Source organism: Bos indicus, chromosome 5, assembly GCF_029378745.1.
Source record: "Bos indicus isolate NIAB-ARS_2022 breed Sahiwal x Tharparkar chromosome 5, NIAB-ARS_B.indTharparkar_mat_pri_1.0, whole genome shotgun sequence".
Classification (NCBI taxonomy): domain Eukaryota; kingdom Metazoa; phylum Chordata; class Mammalia; order Artiodactyla; family Bovidae; genus Bos; species Bos indicus.
The window spans coordinates 105,858,400-105,884,986 of NC_091764.1; the positions used below are offsets into that span (position 1 = coordinate 105,858,400).

Here is a 26,587-nt window from a genome sequence, read left to right on the forward strand (position 1 = left end):
TGACTTCAGGCCTCAGAATCAGCAACAAGCACAAGGGCCCTGAGCCCTAACCTCCCACTCAGAACGTCTCTTCCAGCCACTCACGGCCCACCGCGGACAAACCCCTGTCACTTTTCTGGGGTTGTCTCCCTCCACATGTTTGTGGGGAGCAGTGCGTGCTTGTCAACCAGCTGATCGCCCATCCCTGAGATGCTCTGAGATGCCCCGACTCTCTGATGAGCCCACGGTCTACCACTCACCTACGAGGAAGCACAGCGTTGCTCATAATCTCCTACGCTTGGAGGGAGCCTGACAGTCACCCAGCACTTCCAGGAAGAGCATGATGACAGTCTGATGCACCTCGGCCTCACCTCTCCCACCACCAGCCCAGCATCATAGTCTGAGGTTGAGCTGAGAGATGGAGGAGGCCCTTCTGCCACCCGCAGGGCCAAGCATTCCAGGCTAAGGAGTCAATCAGGGTTTGCACTTGGAAGCCTAAGAAAACGAGACCCAGGAATTCTCCTCCTTAGAAGATCAAACTAGTCAATCCAAAAGGAAATTAGACCTAGATATTCATTGGAAGGACTGATGCTGACACTGAAGCTCCAGTACTTTGGCCACCTGATACAAGGAACTGACTCATTGGAAAAGACCCTGCTGCTGGGAAAGATTGAAGGCAGGAGAAGGGAATGACAGAGGACAAGATGGTTGGATGGCATCACCGACTCGATGGACATGGGTTTGAGCAATTTCTGGGAGTTGGTGATGGACAGGGAATCCTGGTGTGCTGCAGTCCATGGGGTCACAAAGAGCTGGACACGACTGAGTGACTGAACTGAACTGAGCAGGAGAAGATGTCTATGTGGCCAGCCCATAACAGTCACGACAGTGACTAACTTTCACTAACATTCACACATGTGCTGATAGCATCCAGGCTCTGCTTCTGCGTTAACTCATGTGATCAGGACAACCCTGTGTTGCAGGCGATCCATTAACAAGCCATTCCTGCCTGGATCCCAGAACAGACACAGCCCATTGCCTCGTTATCACAATGCCTGTGGGTATTTGTGGTTCTGTCACTAAGTAGCGTTCAAGTGTCTGTGACCCCATGGACTGCAGCACGCCAGGCTCCCCTGCCCATCACTAACTCCGGAGCTTGCTCAAACTCATGTCCATCAAGTCGGTGATGCCATCCAACCATCTCATCCTCTGTCGTTCCCTTCTCCTCCTGCCCTCAGTCTTTCCCAGCATCAGGGTCTTTTCCAATGAGTTGGCTCTTCACATCAGATGGCCATAGTATTAGAGCTTCAGCATCAGTCCTTCCAATGAATATTCAGGGATGATTTCCTTGCAGTCCAAAGGACTCTCAAGAGTCTTCTCCAGCACCACAATTTGAAAACATCAGTTCTTTGGTGCTCAGCCTTCTTTATGGTCCAGCTCTCACGTCTGTACATGACTACTGGAAAATCGTAGCTTTGAATATATGGACCTTGCAGGTATAGATGCTTAATAAGAATTGAATACATATGATCTCCCTAAGCAAGATGAGAGGGCTTTCGTCTGCTGTTAGGTATCCGGAAATCAATTTGCTCTCAGTTACTCAAGTGATGGAGTTAAACATCTCAGAATTCTAAGTGGGAAGAGACGTGGGAGATGGCTGGGTCCGGTTCCGCATTTCTCAGGTGATAAGGACATGCAAAGTCTCAACATGTGTCATGCAGTGAGTTTAGTGGCAGAGCGGGAACTGGGTCCCAGGTCTCCGGACTCTCGGCCTTCAGCACCTGCCGCTCCGCTGTGTTGAGGAAGCTAAGCTGAGCTGGAGGGCAGCCCCAAGACCCTTCACCTTGCATGGCACAGTGGGCTCCCCAGACACCAGCCAGCACAGCTGAGCTCAGGAAGCAGCGTTCCTCCTGACACCAGCCCCAGCGCCTGCAAGTGGCTTCGTAAATCAGATTCCTGCTATCTCACCTCAGAACAAAGACAAGAGTTTGATGTATGATGCTGGGCACCCAAAGCTGGTGCTCTGTGACAACCTGAGCAGATGGGTGGGGAGGGGAGTGGGAGGGATTCAGGATGGAGGGGACACATGCATGCCTCTGGCCAGTTCACGTTGATATATGGCAAAAAGCCATCATAACATGGTAATTATCCTCCAATTAAGATAAATAAATTAAAAAAAAAATGAAGACAAGAGCCACTCCAGGAAATGGTGCATCCCAAGTGCAGACCAATGGCAGAGAGCAGGGCAGTCTGAGGGCGACCTGCTGTCCATTTCTCCACGCTGGACGAGGCCTCCATGGCCCTTCCAGGAGCCAGGAGAGAGGTGTTCTCAGCCTCTCTCTGCTGTTTCTTCTTTTCTCAGATCGATTTCTGGTTCTCCTACTGGAGCGCCCCAACCATCCCACCATTTCCTTCCCCAGGGTCTCAGCCTCAGGCAGTTCTGGTCTCCCATGTATCCACTCCAGCTTGGCTGCCCTGGGAGGCAACAATACCTTGACTGCCAAGGCCAAGGCCAGCCAGGTCCCCAGCCTTCCCAGCAGGGAGAGACTAGAATGAATCACAGAAATGCAGACGCAATCTGTCCTGGACATGGGGTCAGGGAGACAGATGGTGGGGGCAGAAGCAGCTGACCCTCACCCATCCACCAGCGGGGGCAGTGGGGCTGGGGGCAAAGTCAGGCTGTGATGGGGGCAGAGTCTGGAGGGTAAGGTCACCCCTCATCCCGGCTTCCGGGAGGGGGTTGCGGGGTCTCCAGCACAGCCACAGAATCCTCCAGCACAGTCCAGCCTCTGGTGTTTCGTCTCTCCCCCACAGGCTGGAAGTCATCCTTGCCTTCACTCTTTCTCTTAACCCCACACCCAATCCCTCCTGTGGGTTCTCTTTTCAAAGTTATGCAGAATCTCTGCTTCTCATCACTCCCCTCCGACTGCAGACAGCAGAATTCAACCACCGCTCTCACCTAGGTTATCCCACCAGCTTCCCAACTATAAAGTCTGTTCAATTTTAAGTCTGATCACATCCCTTCTCCACTCAGAACCTTGGAGGAATGGCTTCCCCTCCAAGTCCAAGTCCAGGCAAAGTCCTTTCAGTGCCTCCAAGGCCCTGCCTGGCTGGCCCAGCCTCAGCGCTCAGCTCACCTTGACCTTGTGTCTTGCGGCTCACTGCCCTCCGGCCACGCTGGCCCCCTTGCGCTCCTAGAACACGCCGGCCAGTCTCCCACCCCCAGGCCTTTTCACCCAGATCACCTCCCTCATTCCTTGACCACTTCTGTTCTCCACTCGAACATCCCCTTCCAGGTCAGCCTTCTCCTGTCTCCCTACATTAACCTGGTCTCCACTCCCCTACTCTGGCTTCCCAGGTGGCTCAGTGGTAAAGAATCTGCCTGCCAATGCAGGAGACACGGATTCGATCCCTGGGTCTGGAAGATCCTTGGAGAAGGGAATGGCAACCCACTCAGTATTCTTGCCTGGGATATCCCATGGACAGAGGAGCCTGGTGGGCTACAGTCCATGGAGTCACAAAGAGTCGGATACGACTTAGCAACTAAACAAGTGCTAACTGAGTATATTAACCAGAGTCTACATTCATTCATTCACGACCTTACTCATTCACCGGATCCTTTGTGAGTGACGAGTCCACGTCTGGGGCTTTACTAGACATCAGGTGGCCATGTGGCTGAGAAGATGGTCCCTGCTGCCAAGACACCTGCAGTTTGGTGACGCAGCACTCAGATCTGGGAGGGCCCAGCATTAAAGCAGACGGTAACCCTGGCAACGCCTAATTAGAAAAGTAAGCCCAAGGCAAGAAAATCAGCCTCATGGGTTTTGTCACCAAGAGGACAGGACACTTGGATGAGTGGGCGCCCATGGGAATGTCCCCCCTAGAGCACCCTGGACGGACGCTGCCAGGAGGGAGGGAGGTGAGGAGGAGGGACGTCCCGGAAGTGGAATCGCTCTCCTTCCTCAGGGCACAGGTCAGGAGTGGAGTGGGTCACACACGAGAAAGAAGCTCCTGCCTTCCTGGGAGACCCCGTGCACGGCTTCATCACCTGGCCTTGACATCCGCCTGCAGGCAGACCACTCCTTGACCACGGGTGGCACACCTGGCCTCCTTGGAGAACGTCCCCTGTCCAGGGTGGGATCACCGCGGAGGGGACTCAACCACTTTTCCTGATGCCACCCACTTTTTGTGGGTGGCCCCTGGGATGCTGGCCAAGTGTCCTGGCACCTCGGGTACCTGCCTGCCTTTGTCACGACTACTTGACGCATCTGCTCAACTTAGCTGTGGGTGTTTCACACAGTGAAACACGCAGCCTCCGAGACTCCGGCTGTATTTATTGTGAGTCCTCCATGGCCACCCTTTTCCTGGACGGTCCTGCAGCGCAGCCATGCACTTGCCGGCGTCACTCGACCCCTGACCCCTCCACACCTGGTTTCTTCTGTCTGCACCCTCAGTTCTTCTGTCTCACCTCCCTGCCCCAGCCTCAGCCCAGTATCCCAAGTCCCATCTTTAAATGCCCATGGGTCCCATCCCAGTTTTTTCCAGCCTGGTCATGGCTCATGGGAGGCCACTGGAGGAGCGTCAGGCCTGTCCACCCTAGGAGCAGGGGCGGGGGGTGTCTCGTCTTCTGGAGAAGTTGAGGGTCCCGGTCATCTTTGTCCAGCCGCTATCAGAAATACAGGTGTAGTTCTCCTGGTTTGGAACTCTGGGCCAGCCTCTTCCTTAGTTCCCTGCCAGGGACAAATCAGAAGAAAAGGAGGTGAGTTAGTGATGGGAGGCTTGCTTGGCTGCATGAGGAGCAGCCCCAGGAGACCTGGGATGGAGCTCCAGCCTCTTTCTTGGTTTCTCTGCATGCTGGTCCCCCGCCTGCCCCATCCCTGGACTCTTTGGTTCACTCACTCCCACCCCACCGGCTCCACAAGAGTCCCCACAGCCCATCAGTAACTGCTGAGCCCTGAAGGGCTCCTGCAGAAGGTGCCTTTATACATGGCCACAAATACTCCACCTGTAACGGCCCCTCAGTCTCCAAACTCAAGTCCAAGCAATTCATTCAACTCCCAGGCCCAGGAAGATGAAGCTTCATACAACTTATCAGCTGAGCTCCCTTCTTTTGGACGCTGACACCGTTCTCCTGGGTTCCAGGGCTCGTCGTGACCCTCGGCATCCATCAGGCACACCATCCTTCCCTGAAAGCGTTCTTGCCACAGCCTGACTACCCACCCTTGGCCCACCAGAATCTCCTGCTTCTCGCCCCAACCTCCCTCCATCTTCTCCCCATCCCTCCTGGCCCAGCCAAGCCCCAGAGCCTCCTGGAGCCTCCCTGGCCACATCAACACAATGGGTCTTTCTCTTCTCTGATTGCTGAAGCCTTTGCAGTCTGTCCCATGTGATATCAGACATCACTGTTTTCGACTGGAAAGCATGCGAGATTGGGAGCCCAGTGTTCCATGTTCAAGGTTTGTGTCTACTGTGCCCTGGGCTGAAAAAGCCATCTGGATGTGCCGGCATGTCCCTGTAACTCCCACAAAGCCCTTCAAGAATAGGCCAGGGTTGCCTTAGACCAATTCCTCCAGGTATCCTGCCCACTCCCACAAAACCAAGCCCCTACCCCTCTGCCACTCAGTCAGAAGAGGGGAAGTTTATCTGATTTGAAGAGGTACTGGCACCCCTATGTTTATAGCAGGACTATTCTCAATAGCCAAGACATGGAAGCAATCTGAGTCCATCAACAGATGAATGGATAAAGATGTAGTACACGTGTACAATGGAATACCACTCAACCATACAAAAGAATGCAATAATGCCTCTTGCATCAAGAGGACGGACCTAGAGATGATCATACTAAGTGAAGAAAGACAGAGAAAGACAAATATCATATGATATCACCTATATGTGGAATCTAAAAAAAATGATGCTGGCAATGCAGGAAATAATATTTGATAGTGATCATGGTATGAACCCTGAAGACTGATTTAACCAAAAAGTATGCTGGAAGCAGGGAAAGTGGGAATATGGTTTCCAGTTGAGACATGAGGTGCCGTCCCATCACTCAGGGTAGAAGCTGAGGTCATTCCAGCAGCCCACAAAACCCTACCCATTGGGCTTCCCCACCCCTACTAAGCCAACCTCACCCCCAGGGCCCTCCCTACTCACCTCGCTCCAGCAGCAAGGGCCTCTCTGCTGTTTGGACCCTCAGTGACCCCCAACCTCCTCCAACCTCAGGACCTCTGCAGTCGCTGTTGCCCTGGCCTGGAATGCCTTCTCCCCAGACACCCACAGGGCTCTCCCCTCAATCCTTCCAGTCTTTGCTCAGATGCTGTTTCTCGGATGGGTCATCCCTTTCCCCCCTTCCCTTACTGACCTCTACATTCCCCCCCAACAGTGCCCACAGGACACCCATGGATGCCTATTCTTCACCATATTACCTATAACCATAAGAGCCTGGCGGGCTACAGTCCATGGGACCGCAAAGAGTTGGACACGACTGAGCGACTAGCACTTGCGTCCCTACAGAGCCCTGCCTCTATATAGAGAGAGGCTGACAGCCTTTTATTTAAACCTTTACGCGTCCTCCACACTGGCGTGATGGCTTCGTGAGGCGGGGGTTTTGTTCCCCAGGTGTATTTGTATGGCGTGTGTTTTTGTTTACCGTGTATATTTTTCTTTACTATGCATACTGTGCTCAGGTGCTTTATAAATATTTATTAGCTGAAAAGACAAATTAGGAAATAATGTAAGTATTACAGAGAAAAATGAAGGGAAATGACAGAAAGTAACTTAAAATAATTGAAAGCGCTAGCCTCTGAGGACTTGGATTCACGGTGAGAAGAGAGGTGAAGCCTGCCGGGTTTCCTTAAAAGCCTTACAGCATTATGTGGCTTTTCAAATTGTGTGTGTGTGTCTTGAATAAAAATGAAAATGTTTTAAATATGCTGTTTGCACCTCCCCCAGCTCTAATCATACTTCGTCACAATACTAAAGAAGTGAGTACTGGATTTCCTATTCTTTTGTATTATTAATCCTAAAAAATCACCTCCTTCCTCTCTTCCACCTCTTTCTCTCTAACCCACCACATCTCTGATTCACCCCGAGGCTGGAAGCGCTCACCTCCTCCATTGCTGTCAAATCCATTCACCTCCCCCTGTCTCTATCATTAGGGCTCTAGTGCCCTCATCCACCTGGATGCCGGCAAAAATTCTGTGACCAGTCCACCTTATCCATACAGAGCATCCAACCCACTGCACTGTGGTGAGACCAACTTGCTCCGTGGGTACCCTTCCCCTGTTCCCTTGGCAACCCCATCTCTGCACTCACTGTGTTAATCCCTTCTCAGGGCCTTTGGATACGGTTCACTCTGCCTGGGATGCTGTTTCTGGAACCTTTACCTATTTAATTCCCTTCTCATCATTCAAATATCGTGAAGTCAAATCCCCCCATTTCAGGCCCTTGTAGCTCAGGTATGTGGATATCTGTGATCTGTAACACTTGTCATGGTTGTAGTTTTATGTTGGGGTTTACTAGATTAACATCTGCTTCCATATGCCCCATCACCGCACGCACACCTCATGATTGCCATCAATTTCGTTAAAGGAAGAAATCATTTTTCATGATTTCACGTATCATTTTATTTATCATTCTCATGTATCGTTCTATCCCCACTGCCAAGCACATACAGGAGCCCAATGAATAAATGCTGACTCTGTTGAACCACTACCTTTCGCTACAGCAACAATCAATATGTATTGCTTGGGGGCGCATAACATTCCTCTCTGCCTTAAAACTCTAGGATATGGAGACTGCACGCTTTTTTTAAAGCCCTTCCGCTCACACCTCTCTAAACTTGCAGTTCCCATCTTCACGCATAATTTCTGGAAATGTGTATTGATGTAAAATGTGCAGAAGATTATATGTTGTGTGGGGTTTCTGTCCCGGAGTGCTAAGGTCTGATGAAATCCTTCCTCACGCTCTGCCGGGCGGATACAATCATCCAGGTCTATTTGCAGCAGTTCACACATGACTTTTCAATATGCTTCCTCCCTTCATAATCCAACAGATTCAACGGGCTGCATCCCAGCGAACCACTGATTGAAGCTAAAGATACAGCACTTCCGGCACATCTAATGATTCTTATCTTGTCTCAGCTCTACTAACATCCTTGCTTGGTGCTCTTAATTTTTCTGCGTTCCCCTCATTTTTCTAAAACAGAGGAAGAACGTGCAATGGCATGTTCTGAACTATTGCATGCACACGACTACACAGAAAAGACGGTGACACTGGCCAACAGCCAGGCCACCGTGAGAATGACCGTTCGTTGCAGCTAACACACAAAATTCCAAATCCAACATAAGATCCAACATTGAGGGTTCTAAATTTGAACACCTAATGCTGAGCACCATTTGCGCACACTTCCTGTGCAATTAGGGACTATCTGGTAATTCAGTATTAATTTAACCCTTTGCTGAGTAAAGCAAGTTTTAATTCATCCATTTCTTCCTACTTATTCAGAATTGTATGAAAAATCAAACATTCTTTAAAGTTCCTTTTAAAGAGTGAGGCTGTCAGGTTTAACTCCCCTTCAGACACAAGCTAAAATAATCAAGGGGAGTCTTAAATTCTTGTGTTTCCAATGTAGCACAGTTGAACAACTAAATCTGAGAATTCTCATGCGTGTATTTTTCAAACACCCCTTCCTTTGCCCCTAAAATCAACTCTTGGCAATTTCTGTTGGCAGGGAGGGGGTCACATCTTCAAACGGGCTGCACTCTCAAGAACATGGACCATGCCACATGGGCAGGGGAAGGCAAGGACCAGAATCTGGACGATTCAGCTTCTTGCTGGACCCAGTGTGAACCACTGACCACTTCAATCTCATGTCTACACTCACTGGTCTTATCACTTGTTTTCAGAGGTAGACTCACCAACTGTCTTCCAACCACTCAGCCTATCTGTGAGTGATGTGGAATTTGGCATCCCTTCAAACTTTGAGCTTGATCAAAGTTTCTGCTCCTCTGGGATATGTCACCAAACCCTGTGCATCCCCAGAGAGATAGAGATGTGGCTTGCAGCAAAGTGAGGGCTCCGTCATCCTCCAGACACCGACCAGGAGATTGCTGGACTCCCCCAGGGCTTAGAGTTCACCATTATTTTTAAGAGTGTGTGGCCAGGACATGGAAGCAACCTAAATGGCCATCGACAGAGGAATGGATAAAGAAGATGTGATATATATATATATATATGTCAGCCATGAAAAAGAATGAAATAATGCCATTTGCAGCAACCCAGAGGGACCTAGAGTTTGCTATCCTGAGTGAAGCCAGTCAGACAGAGAAAGAGAAATACCCTATGATAATGCTTCTATGTGGAAGCTAAAAGGGAATGATACAAATGAATTTATTGACAAAACAGAAACAGTCTCACAGACTTAGAGAACTTGCAGTTACAGAAGGGAAGGGTAGGGGGAAGGGAGAGTTAGGGAGTTTGGGACTGACATGTACACACTGGTATGTTTTAAATGGAAAACCAACAAGGACCTACTGTATATATAGCACAAGGAACTCTGTTCAGTATTATGTAACAACCTAAGCAGGAAAATCTAAAACCGAATCACTCTGCTGTACATCTGAAACTATCACCAGCTTTTAAATCAACAGTGCATGCATGCTAAGTCGCTTCAGTCGTGTCTGACTCTCTGCGACCCCATGGACTGTAGCTCACCAGGTCCTCTGACCACAGGATTCTCCAGGCAAGAATACCAGAGTGGGTTGCCATGCCCTCCTCCAGGGGATCTTCCCGACCCAGGAATCGAACCCACATCTGAGGCTCCTGCATTGCAGACAGATTCTTTATGGCTGAACCACTGGGGAAGCCCTAAATCAAGTATACTCCAATATAAATTTAGAAGTTTTTTTTTTTTTTTTTTTAAAGAGCATGTGAACATTATAACTAGCAACAAAATACAAACTACACAAGATCCCATTTAATCCCCATCTAGTGAACAGCCACCCTCCCCAACTCAAAGCTGGTTGGTGACATAAACAGTCTCATATAGAGCTGGCGATTCCTTCTGTTTGTCCCAGTCTCTATCCATTGACCACGCACTATAATGTTTCAAGGTGGAAATAACCTTTCTGATCCTAAAACGTACATACTCATTTTAAACAATGGAGGAACTACAAAGGAAAATTATAAAAGGAAACAACTTCACATACATCCCTTCCACTAAGACAATCATTTTGCCTTTGGAGTCACACAGATCCAGGTTGAGCCCAGTTACTCACGTGGTGGCCTCATCTGATGGGTGGCAATAATAATCATGGAGGCTGCCTTACAGTGTGAAGATTTACGATAATATTTTTGTTCAGCACAGTGTTCAGTAACTGGTAGCTATGACTATTATTGCTGTTAATACACCTCCAGTCTGCTTTCTATGCACACGTACATGTGCATAAATGTCCACGTGCACACTTTATGTCCCCACAAGGTGCTTTTGTGTGCCAAAAAGATGATTTAGGAGATCTGGTGCTTTGAGAGATAAGTATTCAATTTATGAAGGGTATATATCTTTAAATTGAGTTCTTTCTGAAGCTTTTGAGCTCAGCAGACAAACTGTACTATTCTATTCATAAGCAGAGGCTGCCTGTGTTGTTTTTCAAAAGCCTGAACTCCTTTAGACTTTGAAAGCAGTAAGAGGAAAGCATCTTTAAAGATACATGTTATAGAGGACTTCCCTGGTGGTCCAGTGGTTAAGACTTCACCCTTCCAGGTCAGTGGGTGCTGGTTCCATCCCTGGTTGGGGAACTAAGATCCCACATGCTGCACAGCATGACCAAAAAAATTTTTTTTTAATTTTTTAAAAAGATGCATGAATGTATTGTTGTTGTTTAGTCGTTGTCACATCCAAGTCTTTGCGACACCATGGACTGTAGCCCACCAGGCTCCTCCATCCATGGGATTTCCCAGGCAAGAATACTGGAGTGGGTTGCCATTTCCTTCTCCGGGGGTCTTCAAAACCCAGGGATTGAATCCAGGTCTCCTGCATTGGCAGGCAGAGTCTTTACCATCTGAGCCACCAGGGAAGCCCAGAATATATAATTGAATTTAAAAGGTAATAAAGCATTTTTTATTTTTAGCTAAGTGTTTTACATGTACAAGACACATATAAACACACACACACACAAATCATCTGGAATAATTATACTACGATGACAGGAATTACCTCTGGACTGTGGGATTATTGGTGACCTTTATTTTGCGATATACACCTCTTTGCATATACAGTCGAACTTTGAACAACAAAGAAATGTGGGGTGTCCACTCTCCACAAAATCAAAAATCTGACTATAACATTACAGTCAGCCCTCTGTATTCTCAGATTCAACCAGCCCCGAACTGTGTACTGGAGTACACATATTTATTGAAAAAATATCTGCATAAAAGTGGACCCATTTCATTCAAGTCCATTCAAGAGTCAACTATGTTATCTTAACAATCAGAATAAAATAGTAAAGCTATTACAAGTTGGGGGGAAATGTACCAGTAACTTTTAAAAAAAGAATTATGCAAAAGCATTCTTTGATCATCTAAAAAGCTAAAGCAGCAAGCCCATGTGCGTGGTTGTTCCTTGTCCCATTTTGGCGTTGATTTACCTAAGCTATGATATTTTTCTCTTCCTAAAAGAGGCACAGAAGAACCTGGATGTAGTAGATAGTCACTATTTTTGTTTGTTTGGGGAGGATGGTGCTTATATTTTTAGTTACCCAACATCTATGTTATCCCTTCTCTTCCTCATGGAGCACCAACTTTCCTCTAGAAAAACAGTCTCCACACTGTATACTCAGTCCATGTGCTTTGAATAAAACTGACCCCAACCTTGGCTCCAAGAGTGTGCATATGACCCAGATACGTCCAATTAGATAAGAAAATGAGTTGAAATTCTGACCAATGAAAATCAGATCATGGATTTTTTTTCTGATCCATAAAAGACTCTATTTATGGGACTAGAACCTGGAAGGATATATGCCTAGAGCTACTGGCCATCATATCACCATCTGCAGTCCATATGAACAGCAGAATTGCATTAAGAGAAATGAAAAAAAAAAAAAACAAAACTCTGTCTCCTGGATCACACTGTACCTGAAGCCCACTTTTTTTCAAAAGAATTGTATTGTTTTCAACTAACATACGATGGACCTTAGACTTATTTTGAATGTTCCAGCACAGGCTCTGGTTAACTTAATGGATATGCTGCTGCTGCTGCTAAGTCGCTTCAGTCGTGTCCGACTCTGTGCAACCCCAAAGACGGCAGTCCACCAGGCTGCCCTGTCCCTAGGATTCCCCAGGCAAGAACACTGGAGTGGATTGCCATTGCTTTCTCCAGTGCATGAAAATTAAAAGTGAAAGTGAAGTTGTTCAGTCATGTCCGACACCTAACGACCCCATGGACTGCAGCCTACCAGGCTCCTCCGCCCATGGGATTTTCCAGGCAAGAGTACTGGAGTGGGGTGCCATTGCCTTCGAGAATGAAATTAATTGAGTCTAATAGCACTAACTGAAAACATCATTTATAGGTACAGATAGAATCTCATGGGTAGATATACCCTGAGCCTAAAGAGGAGGCTGACATGCATCAGCACACACAGGATGTGTCTTGTATTTAATGACTTTGTCCTGCTTCTTGCTTTGGCCTCCTCAGGACAGCCTAAATATCTCATAGTCAGCTTTTTTCAATACATTACAAAACTTCAGCAGTTAGAGCTATGCATTACATTATCTAGGCATTCTGGCACTTTCATTTTGTTAAAATTTGAGCCTTACTAAAGAAGTCCTCTCTAAGCCTTACATTCAGGCTTCCCTGGAGGCTCAGCAGAAAGAATCCACCTGCAATGCAGGAGATGCAAGAGTCGCAGGTTCGATCCCTGAGTTGGGAAGATCTCCTACAGAAGGAAATGGGAACCCACTCCTTGCCTAGGAAGTCCCACGAACACAAGTGGAAATCCCATGAACATAAAGCATTATTGCTTGGCAAATCCCATAAACTGCAGAGCATGGGAGGCTACAGTCCATGGGGTCACAAGAGTCGGACAGGACTTAGCGACTAAAGCACCAACAGAGTCATTCAACCCCTACAGCTGTCCATGCTTTGGCCTATTCTACGGTATCTCTGCTAACCAAAGCCCAACTTTAAATGAATTTATGAGTAGTAGATTTCCCTTTTGGAATAAACTAGTTTGAGCCAGACATTTTAGTCTCTTGTAACCCAAAGAAAGCTAACTGGACCCATTTAATTATAGAATCACTAACACCTACGTTCTGCAGCCCAATTAAAATAATAGCTATTCTTTGCTCATCACTTGGTGTGTTCAAGATATTTTAAATACATTATCTCATGAATAAGCCCACTCGTCCTTTGAGATAGACATTATTTTCTCTGTTTCACAGATGAAGAATCTGAGGCATGACAAGGCTAGATAATTACCCTCAAATCACCCCGCTAGATGGACAGAATAGGAAACACCGGCCCCACATTCCACCACTATGCCACGCTACCATCCCGTCTAGACTTAGAATTCTAAATTCCAGTCTCGCACTAGAGACATAATTCTTTTATTGGGCTTGGGTGTACTACCAGTTGAGTTAAAAAAAAAAAAAGAAAGAAAGAAAAAAAAAATAAAAGAGAAACTTACTTCCCACAAATAGCCCTGACAGAAGCCAAGCATAGGAACAGCACACAAACAGAGCCTTGTTTAAAGTGGGAGGAGAGGCTTCACGAGTGGTCCAGCGGTTAAGAATCTGCCTTGCAATGTATGTGGGTTGCATCCCTGGTCTGAGACGATTCTGCAGACCTCAAAGCAACGCAGCTCGTTAGCCACAACTACTGAGCCTGCACTCAGCAGGCTCTGCAACTACGGAAGCCCGCGCACGTAGGGCCCATGCTCTTCAACAAGAGAAGCCACCGCAATGAGAAGCCTGTGAACTCAACAGAGAGCAGACCCCACTCTCTGCAACTAGAGGAAGCAGCACACAGCAGTGACGACCCAGCACAGCCAAAAATAAAATAAACGCTTAAAAAATTAAAAACTAAAGTGGATGGAGGAAGTCCCCTCAGTGCCACCATGTTCCTCTGATTTCCAAGCAGCAATCAAGATCTGAGAGCAGGTTCGGGGCTCACGTGAGTCATGCCAAATGCCCATTAGCATCGTGTAACCTCCGAAGCGTCAGACTTTATTTCGGGAGGCTCCAAAATCACTGCAGACGGTGACTGCAGCCATGAAATTAAAAGACGCTTACTCCTTGGAAGGAAGGTTATGACCAACCTAGATAGCATATTCAAAAGCAGAGACATTACTTTGCCAACAAAGGTCCTTCTAGTCAAGGCTATGGTTTTTCCTGTGGTCATGTATGGCTGTGAGAGTTGGACTGTGAAGAAAGCTGAGTGCTGAAGAATTGATGCTTTTGAACTGTGGTGTTGGAGGAGACTCTTGAGAGTCCCTTGGACTGCAAGGAGATCCAACCAGTCCATCCTAAAGGAGATCAGCCCTGGGTGTTCATTGGAAGGACTGATGCTAAAGCTGAAACTCCAGTACTTTGGCCACCTCATGAGAAGAGTTGACTCACTGGAAAAGACTCTGATGCTGGGAGGGATTGGGGGCAGAAGGAGAAGGGGACGACAGAGGATGAGAGGCTGGATAGCATCACGGATTCAATGGACATGAGTTTGAGTAAACTCCGGGAGTTGGTGATGGACAGGGAGGCCTGGCGTGCTGCGATTCATGGGGTCACAAAGCGTTGGACATGACTGAGTGACTGAACTGAGTTGAACTGAACTGAACCTCTGAAGCATTAGTCAAAGCTGACTCCATTGGTGAAATTAGCTGGAAAGCTGCAGATTTTCCACTTTATAAGGACACTGTCTAAGCTGGACGTGAGCTATCACCAGATTTCCAATAAGTCACTTCTGTTTCATATAATTATATGAAAATGTAGCAAAATGGTTCATGCGCATTTACCAGGGACATGGCATCCCATCTAGTTTGTTATTTCTCACAGTAACCCAACTTCACTCCAAGAAACTGAGGTACAACAGATCCATAAAGATAGAGTGTTCACAGTCAGACAGGCCAGGAGCAAACACATAAAGTACCCTGCTTTTCATGGTGTTAGCTGCTAAGTTGTGTCCGACTCTTTGTGACCCCATGGACTGTATACCGCCAGGCTCCTCTGTCCATGGAATTCTCCAGGCAACAATACTGGAGTGGATTGGTTGTCATGCCTCTCTACAGGGGATCTTCCCAACCCAGGGATCGAACCTAGGTCTCCTGCATTGCAGGGAGATTTCTTCACTTTTCAGAGGCAACTAAGTCACCTGGTACATTGAATCACATTTTATTTAGGCTACAGAGCCATTGGAGGTCAAAGGAAGCAGTCTTGCTTTCCTCGGGTTCAGTTCCCCACTGAGAGCACTCACATTAATCCCTGCCGCCCACCCCCTACCCCGGGCATGGATGGCATGATGCTACAGCTCCCCAGGCAGCAAAGGTGGGAGTCGGCGCCTACGGAAGCCTTGGGGAATGGAGGCTGGCAGGCAAAGCTTTTCCTTCTGAATAACCCTGCTTGTCAAACACCTCCCCTTGATGATTTCCTGGCAGCCCTGACTCTTTTAGGGAGAAAGTTCCAGGGACAAAAGAGTGGCTGTTCCTTCCCACTGGCTCTCAGCAGTGGAGGGAGGGCTTCTCGGGCTCCCAGAGAGGGTCCAGGGGAGCCAGGATGGCCAGAGGAGATGGGGTTTGTGAGACCTGTGCCCCTGAGGTCAGCAGGATGGTGACAACTCCCCCCACCCCACTCCCACTCCACACCCTCCAAGCACACACACATGGGCAGCTTCCACCTTCAAGAAACTCTTGGAGGCAGACAGCTTCTGCAGCCTGGCGCTGCAGCACCCCAAGTACAAAGGCTCTTTTCAAATCCACCTCCGAACCGCAGAGCCAGTGCCCAGCCTGTCCATCCAAGAGCTCCCGGCACACATGACCAGAACCTCCTCTATGTACCTGGATTCCTGGAGGAGCCTTCCTTCGGGGGCACACCAGGAGCAGTGCATTAAGACAAGTCTGCCCTCGCACGGGCAATACAGGCCTGCCCTGTCCACAGTAATGAACCTGGCCAGAGGTCACCTGTGCCAGCAATGATGAACAATGTCAGTGATGAAACCTTGGCGGACCACTCCCACCACCCTTCCCCACAATGTGCCATGCCGGCCACTGCATAGCACTGGGTCTCGAGCCTCATTTCCACTCCCGTCCTCACTTCAGCCAGAGGGATCATTCCCAAAAGGCATCTCAGCAGGTCCTGTCTCTGACTGACAGCTCCTGCTGCTCCCACGGGTGTCAGAATGAATCCAGCCCCTAACAGTGTCACGGCTCGTCACCACCTGAGTCCACCCTATCTCTCCAGCCTCTGCTGCACACTCTGTCCCACCCTATGTGTCCCTAGCTCCCAGTTCCTTGAACACATCCTCCTTTTCTTTCTCCCGAACCTTTTTTTTTTTTTTTGCAACATGTGAGATCTTAGTTTCCAGCTCAGGGATCAAACCTGTGCAGAGTCTAAACAACCTTTGCTCAAGTTATTCCTTCTATTGAGAATTTTCAATCCTGAAAACTCCTATTCATTTTGCAAGGCCCAGCTGATATACTGATTTCTTTGGGAAACCTCCCCTGACTCCCTCCAGCCTCCGGGAGAATTCTCTACCTTTCTTACCAGAAGCATCTTGCATATGATTTCCAAGGAAGGATTAAACCAGCTGGGAATGTAGACTTACTGCAATTTTCAGAGTCTTGCTCTCTCTCCTCCTTCTGCAAGTCACCTCTAAGAGAGCTGGTCAGATTCTGGTTTCCTCATTCTTCTCTTTCTGCTTTTGGACATGCTGGTATGAGGTCATGATTTCTGGAACCACTGCAGCCTTCTGTGGACATGAGGTAAGGCGGGGGGCCAAGTGAGCCCCAGAGAGCAGGACCCCCTGAGCCTTGCATCATGAAATGAAAGTGAAAATTATTCAGTTGTGTCTAACTCTTTGCGACCCCATGGACTATATAGTCTATGGAATTCTCCAGGCCAGAATCCTGGAGTGGGTAGCCTTCTCCTTCTCCAGGAGATCTTCCCAACCCAGGGATCAAACCCAGGTCTCCCACATTGCAGGAAGATTCTTTACCAGCTGAGCCACCAGGGAAGGACAAGAATACTGGAGTGGGTAGCTTATCCCTTCTCCAGCAGATCTTCCCAACCCAGGAATCAAACCAGGATCTCCTGCATTGCAGGCGGATTCTTTATCAGCTGAGCTACAAGGGAAGCCCTCCATCACGGTCATGGGCAAAAGTGGTTCAAACTTCCTTCTCTGTCCTTTGCAATGTGATCTGGAAGCTCCTTCCAAGGTAGAAAGGAGTAAGAGTCCCTCCCCACTTGGCCTGCAGTCCCAGGCAAGTTTCAAGTCAGCCTTTTACCCTGGCGCCCCGAGCTGCAGGATCTGAGTGCTGCTTTGGTGCTAATAAAGTTGTTCCCTGATTCCTGCATCAGTGTTTGCCTGTGTGTCACCGACCAGTGGACATGAGTCTGAGCAGGCTCCAGAAGATGGTGAAGGCCAGGTGTGGCCTGCTGCAGTCCATGGGGTCGCAGAGAGTCAGACACGACTGAGTGAACAACAACAGCAACACACAGTCAGAGCTCAGGGGTGATGAGAGGGAACGACAGGGCAGGACCTGGGCTTCATGGAAAGCCTGTCCCCCTAGCTTCCACCGCTGAGCACACTGTGCTGTGGCCAGCTATCTACTCATGTCTGCCACGTACTCCTTCCTCAAGATATTAAAGCCCTGCTCACCTTTGATTCTCCAGGGTTTGGCTCATGTGGGCCCATTATAAATGTCTGTTAAAAAAGAATGAGTGGGTACCAGACACTGAATAAGGCATTTCCTCCATCCTACCGATTCCCAGGACTGCTGCCATCCCCTGCCCTGCTTCTCTGTGCCCAGAAAGTCAGTTTTGTTCAAGTTTTTAAGCACGATGCTCTCCATGTTACAGCTGAGGAACACAAAGCATCAAAGAAGAAAAAAGGTCTCAAGGCTCGCGAGTCAGAGAGGCAGGGTTGGAACTTGCTCTGATGCTGCAGCCGCTGCTGGTATCTGCCAGGGGGTGCCGTCACCTGTCACAAGGATGCTGAGCAAGTAAAGGGAAGCAGGGCCTCTGCACCTGCACCTCCTCCCGGGACAGCTCCGCAACCTGCAGCGCAAAACCCCGCCTCCTCCCTACCCCCTCCGCCCTCTCAGCATCCCAGGGACCAAGGCTGCAGGGTTCTGACACGGAGCCTGCAGTCCCTGGGAGCTGGTCCAGGATCCTGCCTGCATGAGGGGAAAGGTTTGAACAAGGGAAGGAAGAGGAAAGAGAAGTAGAAGTCGTCGCTTTGAGTCGGGGGAGAGTGTGAGCCAATAGCTGGTTCCTGGGCGGAGGATGGATAGAGAAGAGCGTATACAGGTACCTGCTTCTGTCCTCCTCAACCTGGTCCACGTTGTCAAGCACCAGTCTGTCCCAGATGTCCAGAGAGGAGACCCGCCACTGCAGGGGCTCACAGGAAGGACTCAGGTGGGCCTGAAGGCTATCCTGGGGGCGGGGGGTGGTGGGAGGGGAGTAGGTGCAGGAGAGAAGCTTTGGTGGTGGAGGGAGAATTCAGATGGGAGGTGACAGCAGGGGAAAAGCAGAGGGAGTCCCGGGCAGCTGCTGCTGGATGCGGCTCTGCTGGCTCCTGCCAGGCACTAATGCAGAGGATCAGCCATGAATGGCTAGGTCTGGGGCTGGGGGTCAGACCCCTTTGTCCTTGGGGCCATCATCTGTTACGTGGGGGTGGAGCTTGGGGAAAAGAGGTGACTGGCACCATTTCACGAGGAGCTCTCTGAGGAGGAGGCAGGGCTGCGGTAGAAGGGATGTGGGTGAGAAGGCAAAGAAGGAAGCTCCACAAGAAGGGGGCTGAGATAATTCCATCCTGCAGGATCTTCAGGGGAAAAGAGGCTGCCCCTTCCCAAAGGGTCGGGCGGGACTGGCCAGGGCTGGGCAGGGAATCTCTGCTCTGACTGGTGGGGAAGCTGTGCCACTTCGGGCAACTCAGTCAACCTCTCTGGGCCGAGGAAAGTCATAAAAATGCCTGCTCTGCTGGTCTCGGTGAACTGTTGTGATGTCCTGTTGCGACAGAGCTTTGTAAAATGTGAAGGGCACTTAAAGGTGAAGGTATAAAAGCATGAGCGCCAGCACCTCCTAGATCAGTGGTCCCCAAATGCGGTGTACCCTACAGTCTCTCGAGAAGCTGTTTTTTTAAGTGTTGCTTCTTGACTGCATCCTAGATCAGTGGTTCAAACTGGAGAAGCGAGAAGGTGTTAAGACAGCAAAGCGGGCAGAAAGCGGTACTTTTAAAAATAAAGCTCCCAGGGTGATTCAGGCTTCCCTGGTGGCTCAGAAGGTAAAGAATCTGCCTGCAACGTGGGAGACCTGGGTTCAATCCCTGGGTTGGGAAGATCCCCAGGAGGAGGGCATGGCAACCCACTCTAGTAGTCTTGCCTGGAGAATCCCCATGGACAGAGGAGCCTGGCGGGCTACAGTCAACGGGGTCGCAAAGAGTCGGTCATGACTGAAGTGACTAACACTTCAGGGTGATTCTGAAGCACTGGAAAGGTGGAGACCCACCACCTCAGATCTCCTCAGGTTTCCTGAAGACAGTCATGCGGCACACACGTCTTAGAGAAGCAGACCCTCAGCTTCCCCCAGACCTCCTGCGTCGGGGTTTCTGGGAGGCCAAGGCGTCTCTGTGTTGAACACCATGATGAGGCAGCCCGGACCGTCATTCTGTGACGTGTCTGTGATCCCCTCTTCCTTGCAGGATGAACAGTCACACCTGCGGGCATCACCTTGCTCTGGGCAGAGCCGCTCGGGGAGGGGACGTGCCCTCTTCAGGGAATACACACAGACATGTGCTTTGGGGACGGGGTGGCGCTAGACAGCGCTCCCCACCCCATTCCTGCTCCACTGGACTGACAGCCCAATTCTAACGTGACCAGTTTCCCAGCCATAGAGGCTGAGATGAGTTATCCTTGACGAATAACACCGAATAACCGTGTTTCATTATTTTGTCAACAGATATCCAGGCTTTTCTGCCCCATACTCTCTCTGTTGGCTCTGCTCCATTCCTAAGATTACGTAAGTGTGTGTACGTGCACACACACACACACACACACACACACACCAATCCCACTAAACACACAAATGCCAGGGTGAAGAGGATTCAAGGATTTAAGGAGTCAGCAACTCACACCAGGCAACCATGTTACTTGGGAACACGGCTAATGTAGAAATAAATGAGGTAGATGACCTTAGGACTGGATAGAGACCTGGGGACTGTTCCCTATCTCACGGGGAAGTTAAGAGCACGGATACTACAGCTAGAATGCCTGGACCGTGAGACTTGGACCAGCGGTCCTCTGGGGTGGAGATTCTCACAGTGCTGCTGGGAAAGCAAACAAGTCAGTGCAGGCGAAGCTCTTAGAAATGTGGCTGCACCCGCCACGCTGGTGCAGTGTCTCCTGCTCTTACTCGTTGTTGTTTCTGTTGCTGCTTTATGATAGGTGAGGAAGCTGAGGTATAGAAAATAATTTGCTCAATTTATCTATGGTACTTGACTCTTGGAGGAGCACAACCTAAGGAGAGAATCATAAATGTGAACACTTATATAGAGGAAAATGTCCACTGTAGCATCACTTAGAACAAAAAGCCAGCAAACAACCAGAATGACCCACAGTAAGCGGTAGGTTACCAGAATGATGGTGGATCTATGGGATAATTGCATGAGAAAATGAGAGACAAAATACGGAGCTTTTTTTTTTAATGAAATACAAAATGAGTCTCAATGGAGAGAGACGCAGAGACAAAGCTGGTCTGGAAGGAACACCAGCAAAATACCAACACTGAAAGTCTCTGGTTATGGGACTGTGGGAACTTTTATTTTCTTCCTTATGCTTTTCTAAATTGCACTAGTTTTTCATAATGAGCAGATACAACTTTTAAAGTCAGTAAATAAAACTGTTTGTTTCAAGCCGTTTGCTCAGTGTGCTCGGAGTCCACATGGGCTTTCTCTATCTCTGGCCAGACCTCTGCTGCTTGTCGGGCTGCACCAGCAGTAGGAAGCGAGGCAAAATGGGATAAAGATGATGCACAAACACCAGGAAGCACCAGGACTGGGAGCTGGGCAGGACCGGGAGCCAGCTCAACAGGGACCCTGGTCCCGAAGTGCAGCCCCAGCTCCCGGGACTGAGCTGAAAGGGCAGAGCTGGACAGACCTTCCTATCAGAGAAACTGCATGGCCAGCGGGAACATCCCAGCAAACACTCCAACACCCGCCCTCGGGGTTACCCAGAAACAGAAAGAGTCAGCCCTACTTTGAAGACACCAAAGAGCTGTACCTACTTGGCTTTGTCTTTTCTACAGGTTCCCTCTGCAAGTGGGGAGCCAGAGACCCAAGAGGATACTAGATCAGCATCTCTGCTGGTCTGCATTCCCTGCTTCTCCTTAACAGAGAAGTGTCCGTCCACACCCCATGTCTTTCCAGTCATAAAGCCAAGGTTCTGACACAGACAACACCAAGGAACGCTTATTTTGCTACTCTGAGATTTAAAAGATCTGGAAATCACTTAATGACTAAGAAAGACTTCATCTAAGAAAACAAGAAGGAAGGGAGGGAGGGAAGGAGGAAAGATGGAGAGGAGGGGGGAGGAGGGAAGATGGAGAGAGAGGGAAAGTAACTGAGAAACAGAGGAAAGGGATTTATCATACTTGGTATCATATAAAAAGCTATGACCGCTTCCAAGACTTTGCTATAACCAACTCAGTGTATTTTTTAAGTGTTAAGTTCTGATCTTTGTAAAATAAGAGACTGGAGTAGATAACCTCTGAAACTGAATGATTCTATGTAAAGTTGAAATTGTAAGTTAACGCCCACTCTCTCTTTAAAAGATCAATCTAGTGGCAAAAGTCAAGCAATAAAGTTGGCCAAGTGATCGAGGGAACCAACTGTACATTTAATGAATAGGCTTGAGCGCCCACAGAATTTTCCAGCAAAAGCTCAAAAATTGTCTAATGCAACCACCTCACTGTACAGATGAAAATTCTGGGACAGAATCATACGGACAGTTAATACCTGCCCAGTGCCAGGCAGGCGACCTGCTCAGGGTCACAGCAAGCCAGTGACACACCCAGAATTAAATGTGATTCTCACTTTTTCCACAGTCTACTTGTTCTGACTCTTGGTGGATTTAAAGATGAAACCATCAGTTATCAGAAGCTCCTCCTCACGGTCCAGGATGTTCAGAAGAGGAGCCGAGACAAAGGCAACAGCAGGTCAAGAGCAACCACATCCTCTCCTTTTGTCTCCAAGCACAAAAGGGACTTCCCCAGTGGCTCAGCGGTAAAGAATCTGCCTGCAATTCAGGAGACCCAGGAGGCCTGGGTTCAATCCCTGGGTCGGGAAGATTCCCTGGAGAAGGAAATGACAACCCACTCTGGTATTCCTGCCTGGAGAATCCCATGGACAGAAGAGCCTGGCAGGCTACAGTCCGTGAGGTTGCACAGAGTCAGGCACGACTGAAGCGACTTAGCACACATGCGTGCAATCTCTGATTCGGTTAACAACATGCATGGAAATCAAACTGCTAGCACCGTAAGGCAACCCCTGAAGTCAGTCATCCACTGGCGAAGTGTATCTGAAGTATGTCCACTTGTAAGCAAAGCAGAACATAAACTTCACCTCTAACAAAGAACAGCGCTTACAGTTCTTTTTCTCAAGGACTTCTACTTAAGAGAAAGGTCACCAGGGGAGGGAATGTCTCCTTTCACATTATTCAGAGCCTTATCAACTCACTGATTCTGTAAGCCTCTGCACAAACTTAAGAGGAGTGTGGAAAACTTGAAGAGGGTTGCTAAGGAGGTCTACAACGATCCATTTGAGAAGACCTTATTTAACGGGCTGAGGTTTCACGGACTCAAATCCATTGCCGTGAGTTTCAGATCTCTTTGACTTTCTCGAAATATATTAATATTCCTTGGATTGCAGGGTTTTTTTGTGGGACATGAATAGAAGTTCCCTCCAAAAAGAGGTGGAGCTTCTGCAGTTAAAAATAAAAAATACTTTGAACAGCACTGACTTGAGAAGTGAAATAGCTTTACTTGTTGCAGGACTTCTCAGAGGCTTTAATCTTCTGCACATATGCCTCTGTATCTCTCAGAGGCAGTGCTTGTTTTCTTTTCTTTTTTTTTTTTTAATTTATTTGGCTGGGTTGGGTCTTAGTTGCAGCACTTGGGATCTTCCTTGTTTTGTGAAGGATCTTTTGTTGCGGCCCACAAACTCTCCAGTTGCTGCTCGTGGGTGCCGGAGCACTCAGGCTCAGTAGTCGTGGCGTGCAGGCTTAGCTGTCTCTTGGCATGTGGAATCTTAGTTCTCTGACCAGGGATCAGACCTGCATTCCCTGCATCACATGGCAGATTCTTAACCACTGGGACCATCATTTCTGAAACGGGCATCATGCCCAGAGATTCTGTTCCCGTGGGAATGTTGGACTGGTGCTCTGCAGATCACCTTGAGGAACTGACAGAAGGAGCTATTCTAGGTAATGCGGTCAGCTGAGTATACATTGCAGCAGAAGAAAAAAACACAAGGAAGTTAAAATACCACAGGAGATGTGTAACTGACATAGGAGGGAAAAGTCCCGAAAACAAAGGCTGTGAAGCCCAAATGCACGTCCTTGAAGGGGTGTAGGATACGGATTCTCATTGGGGAAGTCTCAGAAGAGGCCTGGGGGACTTGCCTGGTGGTCCAGTGGCTAAGACTCTGGGCTCCCAATACAGGGGGCCCAGGTTCGATCCCTGGTCAGGGAACTAGATCCCACGTGCCGCAACTAAGACCAGGTGCAACCGAATAAATAAATATGAAAAAGAAGAAGAAGAGGCCTGGGATAATTAGGAGCTTACTCAAGTGCAAGGCGGAGTACTGGATTCCCTGACTTCTGGAAGTCTCTTCTTATTCAATTATTCCACGTCATTTTGTCTTATTTTCTACGTATTTACCATGGAGCTCAACTGACTTCCATGCAAATGAAACACATTCCTGAAATGCTGCATATAAAGAAATACGTTCTCTGTAAATTGAATCATATTTTCCACCAGTTTGTGTTGTAATTTCAAAGAACATCGACTCCAAACACATAACAAAAGGCACGTCAATGAGCTGCTGGGCACCCCAGGTAGCACCCCACCTGGACCCACTAGCCAGGCAGGTAACCAGCTGAGCCCCAGATCTGTCTACACTCGCTTACTCTCACGCTCAGTTAATTCCTAAGTGAGCTGGAGGCTCTCACTGCTCCCGGGGATATGTTGCCTCATTGCTTACATCCTTTTCAAAGGGATTTACTAGAATCCTTGGATACTCTCTTCTGCTGGCATTTTTAGCCCGGAAGTAGTTTTCAAGTCAAAAAGGGCATTAAACCACTTTCCATGAGTCTCCTCTGTGACAGTCAAGTATCTGATGATTGAATAGCTGGATCGTGGTCAGCCAATCTAAATCTACACAGCGAGAGAAACTATTATATATACTCATATCTCCCAAAAGACTAATTTATGAGAGCTCCGAGTGGTTTCCACCATTCCGAAAGGTTGGACAGTTTTCAGACGCTTGCCGATTGAAGCCTCAACACCCCACTGAACCAGGGAAAGAAAAGAGAGACCATGGAAACAATACTGCTCTCTGATTGGATGCTTGCCAGGCCGTGTGACACATGGGTCAGCTCTGCCTCAGTGCATTCCACTGGCCACCATGAGGGATGTTTTTACAGGGAAGAAAAGGCTCAGAGAGGTTCCCAACACACCCAAGGCCACACAGCGGCAGAGCCAGAGGGTGGCAGCACTGGGCGCTGACTCCCGGCTTGGCTGAGATCACCTCTTCCGACTGGGCTTACAGAGGAACTAGGGGCTCAGAACTGTGTCCTCAAATCTCCCATCCTGCCTCACCTGACACTGCCTCAGGGACGGAAAATGCAATGCTGCAGGTGGCGCAGCGGTAAAGAATCCGTCTGCCAACGCACGAGACCCAAGAGATGTGGGTTCAATCCCTGAATCAGGAAGGTTCCCTGGAGGAGGAAATGGCAATGCCATTTCCTGAGCCTGGCAGGCTCATGAGGTCACAAAGAGTCGGACAGGACTGAGTGACGAAACTCGCACACGTCGGAATCCTGGCAGGTTCAGCACCTAGAGTCAAAATGCAGTAAGAAAGACATGAAAATGGTCAGAGTCTCCTCAAGTTTCCACTTTTGAAGATGCATTTTGAAAACTATCCCCTGCTTCTGCCAACAAATAGAGATGCTCTTTCTTTCTCAAATCTTTCTAATATGAGAGTATCCCTTTACCCGCCATTAGAGAAAGGAAATCAGGATGGTATTCATAGAAAGCGTGCCACGAACTAGTCCAGGTTCCTTTCTCTATAGACCAAATAGTCTCATGTAAGTTTAGCTATACTGTGATTTTTTTAATGCGAAAAGGCTCCTTACCATTGAAAACACCTCTGACAGAAAGTGAATCTTATTATTTTTATACACACACACACACACACACTCACACAACAAAAACAGCAACTTTTTAGAAGTGCACCTATTGGAAAAAGTGAGGCAGAGAAGCATTAAGATGGAAGGCCCATGATGGATTTCCTTTAAGTCCAACCTGATTTCATTTTTTCCACACTCCTGGAAACAGCAGATATTTTAGGGGGAATGGAAGGAAGGGTTATAGAATTCTTTTCAACTTGGGTTTTCTGCAGTGAAAGCTGTCCCTGGTAAGGGATGACCTCACCTCTCTTGGAATCCGGAGGAATTTGAGCTGATTGCAGCTCAAATTGCTTTTGAGACTTTCCATTTGAATTCTAGCCCTGAAATATCGCAATGAAATTACCCGTAAAGCACTGAAAAAAGGGAGACTTTCTTATCTGCCTCCCAAGGCGATATGTTGGACATGGATCCAATTCTACAATGATTTAACTTTCGGCCAGTAAATCTCACAAACACAAGAGTTCCCCTGGGAGCCAAAACTCACTGGGAATAATCTCAGAAGGACAAGAAGGGGTCTGGGGCTGACAGCGGGGTCATGATGTTCCAGACAGCCAACAAATGCAGAGTCCGGGCTGCGAACAAGTGATGACCCAAGAAAGCCATATGGTCCCACTTTAGGAATGCCCTCTCTCAATTTTCTCCCGCTCCCAGCCGGCAGGCATGGGGGACACCTAGTGATCTGACATCAGAGATGCAGGAGGTCATCCTCAAATGGGAAATATCCCAACACCACAGTTTTCCTTTTTTCTCATTCTAGTCATTTTGATGGAAACCCTTTATTGCTGTCTCCTTGCCCACATAATTGAACAGAACATGTAACTTAGGGTGTTCTTTTTTCCCCAAATTGAATGGTCTTATTGCGATAATTCTAGGCTTCCCTTGTGGCTTAGATGGTAAAGAATCTGCCTGCAATGCAGGAGACCTGGGTTCGATCCCTAAGT

General features: G+C 48.4%; 1 protein-coding gene across 5 annotated transcripts in view; it reads right to left on the reverse strand.

Moving 5' to 3' along the window:
* Window positions 1–4,293: 4,293 nt before the first annotated feature.
* The window catches only part of KCNA6 (potassium voltage-gated channel subfamily A member 6), a 37,226-nt gene continuing 14,932 nt past the window's right edge, over window positions 4,294–26,587 (reverse strand). For 2 of the 5 annotated variants that reach the window (XM_070790268.1, XM_070790264.1), the window contains exon 2: window positions 4,294–4,709. The gene's annotated coding sequence lies outside the window, so the exon portion shown is untranslated. Of the gene's footprint in view, window positions 4,710–16,022; window positions 16,146–16,789; window positions 16,934–18,288; window positions 25,294–26,587 lie in introns of those variants that run through there. The other 3 variants (XM_070790266.1, XM_070790265.1, XM_070790267.1) reach the window with 3 other exon arrangements.